This window comes from Hylobates moloch, unplaced genomic scaffold, assembly GCF_009828535.3.
Source record: "Hylobates moloch isolate HMO894 unplaced genomic scaffold, HMol_V3 SCAFFOLD_6, whole genome shotgun sequence".
NCBI lineage: Eukaryota > Metazoa > Chordata > Mammalia > Primates > Hylobatidae > Hylobates > Hylobates moloch.
In genome coordinates, this window is record NW_026652281.1 from 84,680,518 (window position 1) to 84,687,919 (window position 7,402).

A 7,402-nucleotide genomic window follows, 5' to 3' on the forward strand; every position below is an offset into this window, starting at 1 on the left:
CGAGGCGGGTGGATCACTTGAGGTCAGGAGTTTGAGACTAGCCTGACCAACATGGTAAAACTTCGTCTCTGCTAAAATAACACAAGCATTAGCCGGGTGTTGCGGCGGGCTCCTGTAATCCTAGCTACTCGAGAGGCTGAGGCAGGATAATCGCTTGAACCTGGGAGGGGTAGGTTGCAGTGAGCCGAGATAGCGCCACTGCACTCCAGTCTGGAAACAAAACAAAACAAAACAAAACATAGTGTTACCGTATGATCCCACAATTTCAATACTAAGAATATGCTCATAAGAAAAGTGTACATATGAATGTTGATAGCAGAATTATTTATAACGGTTAAAAAGTGGCCACGCTCAGAGCTGCGGACCGACCGAGCGCCCGCGCATGCCCTTCTCCGACAGCCGCGGGGCGCTGAAGCTGCGCTTCCCGGCGCAAGACGAGTTTCCCGACCTGAGCGGCCACCAAGACCCAGTGGCCGAGGCGCTGCCCCAGCTGAATGCGGAACTGCGCGCCAGGGGTGGCTTCGCGCTGGAGGCGTCATCCAGACCCGCGTGGACAGCCAGGGCCACCCGTACTCAGGGCCGTGGGCCGCGTGGCGGCCGACGAAGAGTCCTACGACGTGTTCAAGGATCTCTTCAGCCCTATCCTTGAGGACCCACCCGCACGGCACTACAAGCCCAGCGATGAGCACAAGACCCAGCTTAACCCCGACAACCTGCCGGGCGGCGGCCACCTGGCCCCAACTGTGCTGAGCTCGCGGTGCGCATGGCCTCGACTTCTGCCTCCCCTGGGACCCGCGGTGGACGCCCTAGAGACTGGTCGGCGACCTGGCGGGCCCGGACGACGCGTCCAAGAGCAGGACCTACGCGGAGCAGCAACAGCAGCTCCTGACAGCCACCTCCTCTTCCACGAGCCCGTACCGCCCCTGCTCCTGGCCTCGGGCATGGCCCAACGCCCGCGGCATCTGGCACAAGGACAGTAAGGCCTTCCTGGTGTGGGGCGGCGACAAGGACCACCTGCGGGCCATCTCTGTGCAACAGGGGGGCAACACGAAGGAGGCGTTTACTGCTTCTGCCCCGGCCTCTCCTGGTTTGAAACTCTTCAAGTCTAGGAACGACGAGTTCATGTGGAACCCTCACCTGGGCTCCATACTCACCTGCCCTCCCAACCTGGGCACAGGGCTGCAGGGGCAAGTGTGCACATCAGGCTGCCCCACCTGGGCAAGCACTTCTTGGAGGTGCTTAAGAGGCTGTGACTTCAGGCTGGGCGCGGTGGCTCATGCCTGTAATCTCAGCACTTTGGGAGGCCAAGGCGGGCAGATCACTTGAGGTCAAGGAGTTCAAGACCAGCCTGGCCAACATGGTGAAACCACCGTCTGTACTAAAAATACAAAAATTAGCCGGGCATGGTGGTGGATGTCTGTAATCCCAGCTACTCGGGAGGGTGAGACTCGAGAATCGCTTGAACCTGGGAGGCAGAGGTTGCAGTGAGCTGAGATCACGCCACTACACTCCAGCCTGGGCAATAGTGCAAGACTCAGTCTCAAAAAAAAAAAAAAAAAAAAAAAAAAAGAGGCTGTGGCTGGGCGCAGTGGCTCACGCCTGTAATCCCAGCATTTGGGAGGCCCAGGCAGGCGGATCACCTGAGGTCGGGAGTTCGAGACCAGCCTGACCACCGTGGAGAAACCCCCATCTCTACTAAAGATACAAAAAATTAGCCGGGCGTGGTGGCGCATGCCTGTAATCCCAGCTACTCCGGAGGCTGAGGCAGAAGAAGGGCTTGAACCTGGGAGGTGGAGGTTGCAGTGGCCCGAGATCGTGCCATTGCACTCCAGCCTGGGCAACAAGAGCGTAACTCCATCTCAAAAACAAAAAACAAAAAATGGTCAGGTGTGGTGGCTCACGCCTGTAATCTCAAAACTTTGGGAGGCCGAGGCAGGCAGATCACGAGGTTAAGAGATCAAGATGATCCTGACCAACATGGTGAAACTGCATCTCTACTAAAAATATAAAAATTAGCTGTGCACGGTGGCACGCGCCTGTACTCCCAGCTACACCAGAGGCTGAGGCAGAAGAATCGCTTGAACCCAGGAGGCGGAGGTTGCAGTGAGCCGAGATAGCGCCACTGAACTACAGCCTGGCGACAGAGGGACACTCTGTCTCAAAAAAAGGAAAAAAAAAGAGGCTGTGACTTCAGAAGCGAGGGACAGACGGTGTGGACGTGGCCGCGGTGGGTGGGGTCTTCAGCGTCTCCAACACTGACCTCCAGGGCTTCTCGGAGGTGGAGCTGGTGCAGATGCGGGTGGGCGTCACCTCGCCAACATGGTGAAATCTCATCTCTACTAAAAAATCAAAAAAATTAGCTGGGCATGGTGGTGCGCGCCTGTAGTCCCAGCTACTCAGGAGGCTGAGGCAAGACAATCGCTTGAACCCAGGAGGCAGAGGTTGCTCATTGAGATGGAGCAGTGGCATCACCAGGGCCAGGCCACCTATGGCCTAATGCTTGCCCAGCCCGCGCCCACCATCAGCCTTTGTTGCTTCCTAACTTATCGCCCAGCCAGTGCCTGCCATGCACCCCTGATGTTGGCCACCTGGCGAGCCCTTAGCCTTGCTGTAGAGACTTCCGTCACCTTGCTAGCATTTTTTTTTATGGTAAGATATTGCTGATGCTGAAATAAACTAGAGTTTTGGCCTAAAAAAAAACAAACAAACATAGAAACAATCCAAATGTACATCAACTGATGAATGGATAATAAAATGTGGTATATCCATACAATGGAATATTATTCAGCCATAAAAAGGAATCAAGTACTGATAGATGCTATAACATAGTAAACCTTGAAAACATTATGCTAAATGAAAGAAACCAAACACAAAAGGAATATACTGTAGAATTCCATTTATAGGAAATGACCAAAATAGGCAGATCCAAAGAAACAGAAAGTATTAATAGATTAGTGGTTGCCAGGGGCTGAGAATAGAGAACGGGAAGTGGCTGCTATTGGGTATAAGGTTTCATTTTGCAGGGATGACAATATCTGGGAATTAAATAGTGGTGATAGTTGCATAACATCTGTGAATATACTAAAAACTGAATGGCACACTTTAAGTGGTACGTGAATTATATCTCTATAAAGCTATTGTTAAAGCCAGCAGAAGCAGACATTCAATATTTCCCACATAAACATTACTGCTTTTTGGCTTCTTATAAAGGTGCACTAAAACCATAAGATAGGCCGGGCGAGATGGCTCACGCCTGTAATCCCAACACTTTGGGAGGCCGAGGCGGGTGGATCACCTGAGGTCAGAAGTTCGAGATCAGCCTGGCCAACATGGTGAAATCCTATCTCTACTAAAAATACAACAATTAGCCAGGCGTAGTGGCAGGCACCTATAATCCCAGCTACTCAGGAGGTTGAGACAGGAGAATTGCTTGAACCTGGAGAAGGAGGTTGCAGTGAGCCAAGATTGCGCCACTGCACTCTAGCCTGGGCAATAAGAGTGAAACTTCATCTCAAAATAAAAATAAATAAATAAATAAATAAATAAAACCATAAGATGACAAAGATATTTACTTGGAATGTGGGCCGGACTTGAGTTACTTCTAATAAATAGAATATAGCACATATGACGGTTTTTGACTTTTGAGACCTGGTCATGAAAGTAATTGCAACCTTACTCTCAGTCTCTCTTTTTTTGGCGGGGAGCGGGGCTGGGGGAGGGGGACAGGCTCTCGCTCTGTCACCCAGGCTGGAGTGCAGTGGCACAATCACAGCTCACTGCAGCCTCAACCTCCCGGGTTCAAGTGATCCTCCTGTCACACAATATTGTGTGAATCTATGGCAAGAATAATAGAACAAGGACTGGGCGTGGTGGCTCAAGCCTGTAATCCTAGAACTTTGGGAGGCCGAGGCGGGCGGATCACTTAAGGTCAGGAGTTCGAAACCAGCCTCGCCAACATGGTGAAATCTCATCTCTACTAAAAAATCAAAAAAATTAGCCGAGCATGGTGGTGCGCGCCTGTAGTCCGAGCTACTCGGGAGGCTGAGGCAAGACAATCGCTTGAACCCAGGAGGCAGAGGTTGTAGTGAGCCGAGATCGTGCCGCTGCACTCCAGCCTGGGTGACAGAGCAAGACTCCGTCTCAAAAAAAAAAAAAATAATAATAGAAAAAAGGAAGCTAGCAAAGTATTTTTCATTGCAACATAATACATGCTGAGATATTTCTAAGATGTGCATTTTGAACGTGAAGGTGATACAAAGAAAACAACTGTTTTCCTGCTTCTTTGGTCGCAAACACAACTAGCTCTGATATTGTCAACAAATGTGGTGTGGAGCTTTAGAACTGTGGAGAAGTATGTTTGGATGGCACAGCTGCAACATAAAATACCCTGGAGTAGGTAACCAGTTTAAGGAGCAAAGATCAAAATGTGAGTGAAAACAATGATTCTTTCCTTAAGAAAGTCATGCTATGAAAAAAAAGTCAGCTGAAATAAACAGTGCACTTAGGCATATAGTAAAAATTGTGAATTATGTAAAAGTGAATGCATTAAATTTGAGATTATTCTTTTTGTTAGGTGATAATATGGAAGGTGATCATAAACAATTGTTATTGTATGCCATAGTAGCTTGTAGCAGTCCTGATATCTTTATTATTTATGAATCATTATTATTCATGGATGCTGTATTTGCAAATTAGCCTACTCACTAAAATTTATTTGTAATCCCAAAATCAATACTTGAAGTGCTTTTGCGGTCATTCGTGGACATGTTCAGAGTGGTAAAAAAATTGTGTTGACTGACACTCCCATTCCCAGCAGTGGTCAAAGTTGACGCTTTGCTTCTTGTTTTGGCTCTCATACTGTAAACAAATGTCCCATTCTGTGGTCTATTTAGTGACACTTTGGGTGGGGGGGTGTTGTTAGTGATTTTGCTGTTTAAAATGGCCTCCAAGGAATCGCGAGAACCCCGGAGGCGGAGGTTGCAGTGGGCAGAGATGGCACCGTTGCACGCCAGCCTGGGGAACAAGAGTAAGACTCCATTTAAAAAAAAAACAAAAAAAACAAACAAAAACACCTCCAAGCACAATGCAGCAGTGCTGCCTCGTGTTCCAAAGTGCGAGAAGTCTGATGTGCTTTACAGAAAAAATAGATGTGTTGGAGAAGCTTCAGGCACAAATTGTAGTGCTGCAGGCCATGAGTTCAATGTTAATGAATGAACAATATATATTGACTAATGTGTTTTTAAACAGAAGTACACATAGACTAAGGTTCTGGATTAATCTCTTGAGAAAAACGTGACCAGAGGCTTGCAGGAAACGAATCCCGCATATTCCCTGGGAGCAATGGTCAGAATTTCCTAATTTGGTGTTCGCAGTGACTTTCTAAAACATAACTACTGCAAATAACAAGAATCAACTGCATGTCTTTGTGTAGCTCTCTTCCACCAGGCCAGTGAATATGGCCTGGCCCTGTGTTACTAATAGAACTCAGTGGGAGCAATTCTCCAGGACTTTTTTTTTTTTTGAGATGGAGTTTTGCTCTTGTTGTCCAGGCTGAAGTGCAGTGGTGTGATCTCGGCTCACTGCAACCTCCACCTCCTGGGTTCAAGCAATTCTCCTGCCTCAGTCTCCCAAGTAGCTGGGATTACAGGCATGCCCCATCACGCCTGGCTAATTTTTTGTATTTTTAGTAAAGATGGGGTTTTGCTATGTTGGCCAGGCTGTTATCAGGCTCCCAGCCTCCCAAAGTACTGGGATTACAGGTGTGAGCCACCACACCTGGCCGATTCTCCATGACTTCTGAGCCCATAAAAGCCTTGCAGCTTCCACCTTGGTCTCTGGAATACTTGTTATTAGAGCCCTGAACTGCCACATAAGAGATATGACTGTGTAAAAGGAGAAACCATATGGCAAGGCCCTAAGTCTACGTGGAGAGGGAGAGGAGCCCTGTTGATTCCATTCTGCCAAGATATTGGGTATGTGAGTGAAGTCAGTCTAGCTAAGAGATCAGAGACTGCCTTCCTCCATGCATGCGGTTTGTTTCTGGACACTCAACTCTATTCCACTGATCTGTATGTCTATCCTTCTGCTAGTACTGCACTGGCTTGTTAGATTTGTAGGTTTAAAATCTGTAAGTGTGAGTCTTCCAGGTTTGCTCTTCTCTTTCAAGATTGTTTCATTATTCTATTTCAAGGTTGTTCAGGGAAAAAATTCAGAGTCCCATGAGTTTTAGGATCATTTTGTCAATTTCTGCAGAGAAACCAGCTGGATTTTTATAGGGATTATGTTCATCAGCAGATCAATTTGGGGAATATTGCCATTTTAATATTAAGACCTCCAATCCAGGAACATAGGATATCTTTTTTTAATACGTTAAAAAAACAAAACAAAACAAAATAAAGCAAAACTAGAGACAGTCTCGCTATGTTGCCCAGGCTGGTCTCAAACTTCTGGGCTCAATTGATCCACCCACCTCAGCCTCCCAAAGTGCTGGGATTACAGGCATGAGCCACCACACCCAGCCAGGACACCTTTTCATGTACTTAGATCTTTAATTCCTTTCAACAGTGTCTTGTAGTTTTCAGAGTATAAGTTTTACATGTTTTTGTTTTACTCCTGAGTATTTTATTCTTTTTGATATTATAAATGGAATTAATTTCATTATATTGTTGAGTCGATATTTATATATTGTGTCCTACAACTTTGCTGAACTCATTTATTCATTCTAATAATAGGTTGACTTCTTAGGATTTTCTTTTTTTTTTTTTTGAGACGGAGTCTTGCTCTGTGGCCCAGGCTGGAGTGCAGTGGCACGATCTCGGTTCACTGCAAGCTCTGCCTCCCGGGTTCACGCCATTCTCCTGCCTCAGCCTCTCTGAGTAGCTGGGACTACAGGTGCCCGCCACCACGCCCGGCTAATTTTTTGTATTTTTTTTTTATTAATTTTTTTTGCACACAAAAACAATAAACATTTTCTAATAATACATACAAACAAAAAGATGCATATCAAACATATTAGGAAGGTTGCACATGGGAAGTCGGGGAATAGAAATGGGGGGTGGGAGTTAAAATAAATGAGAGAGGGACTTTATATGGATCAGTGATAATAACTCAATCCTCTATTTGACAAAGAAGAGGGAGAAGGAAGAGGAAGAAAAAGAAAGTGGGATAAAGGATCAGAAAGGGAGGAAAATAGAAAAAATTAGAGTATGACTCCAGGGTAGACCTGTTTTGTTGTCACTGAGTTGGTTGGTTAGTTTGTCTGTTGTATTTTTCATGTTTCGCCATGTTGGCCAGACTGGTCTCGAACTCCTAGCCCAAAGTGATCAACCCGCCTCGCCCCCCAGAGTGCCGGGACCACAGGCGTGAGCCACCACGTCCAGCCCCCACATTGCTTCTGGCCTCC

General features: G+C 47.0%; 1 pseudogene; it reads left to right on the top strand.

Moving 5' to 3' along the window:
• Positions 1 to 382: 382 nt before the first annotated feature.
• LOC116470587 (creatine kinase B-type-like) lies at positions 383 to 2,326 on the top strand (annotated as a pseudogene).
• The last annotated feature ends 5,076 nt before the right edge of the window (positions 2,327 to 7,402 follow it).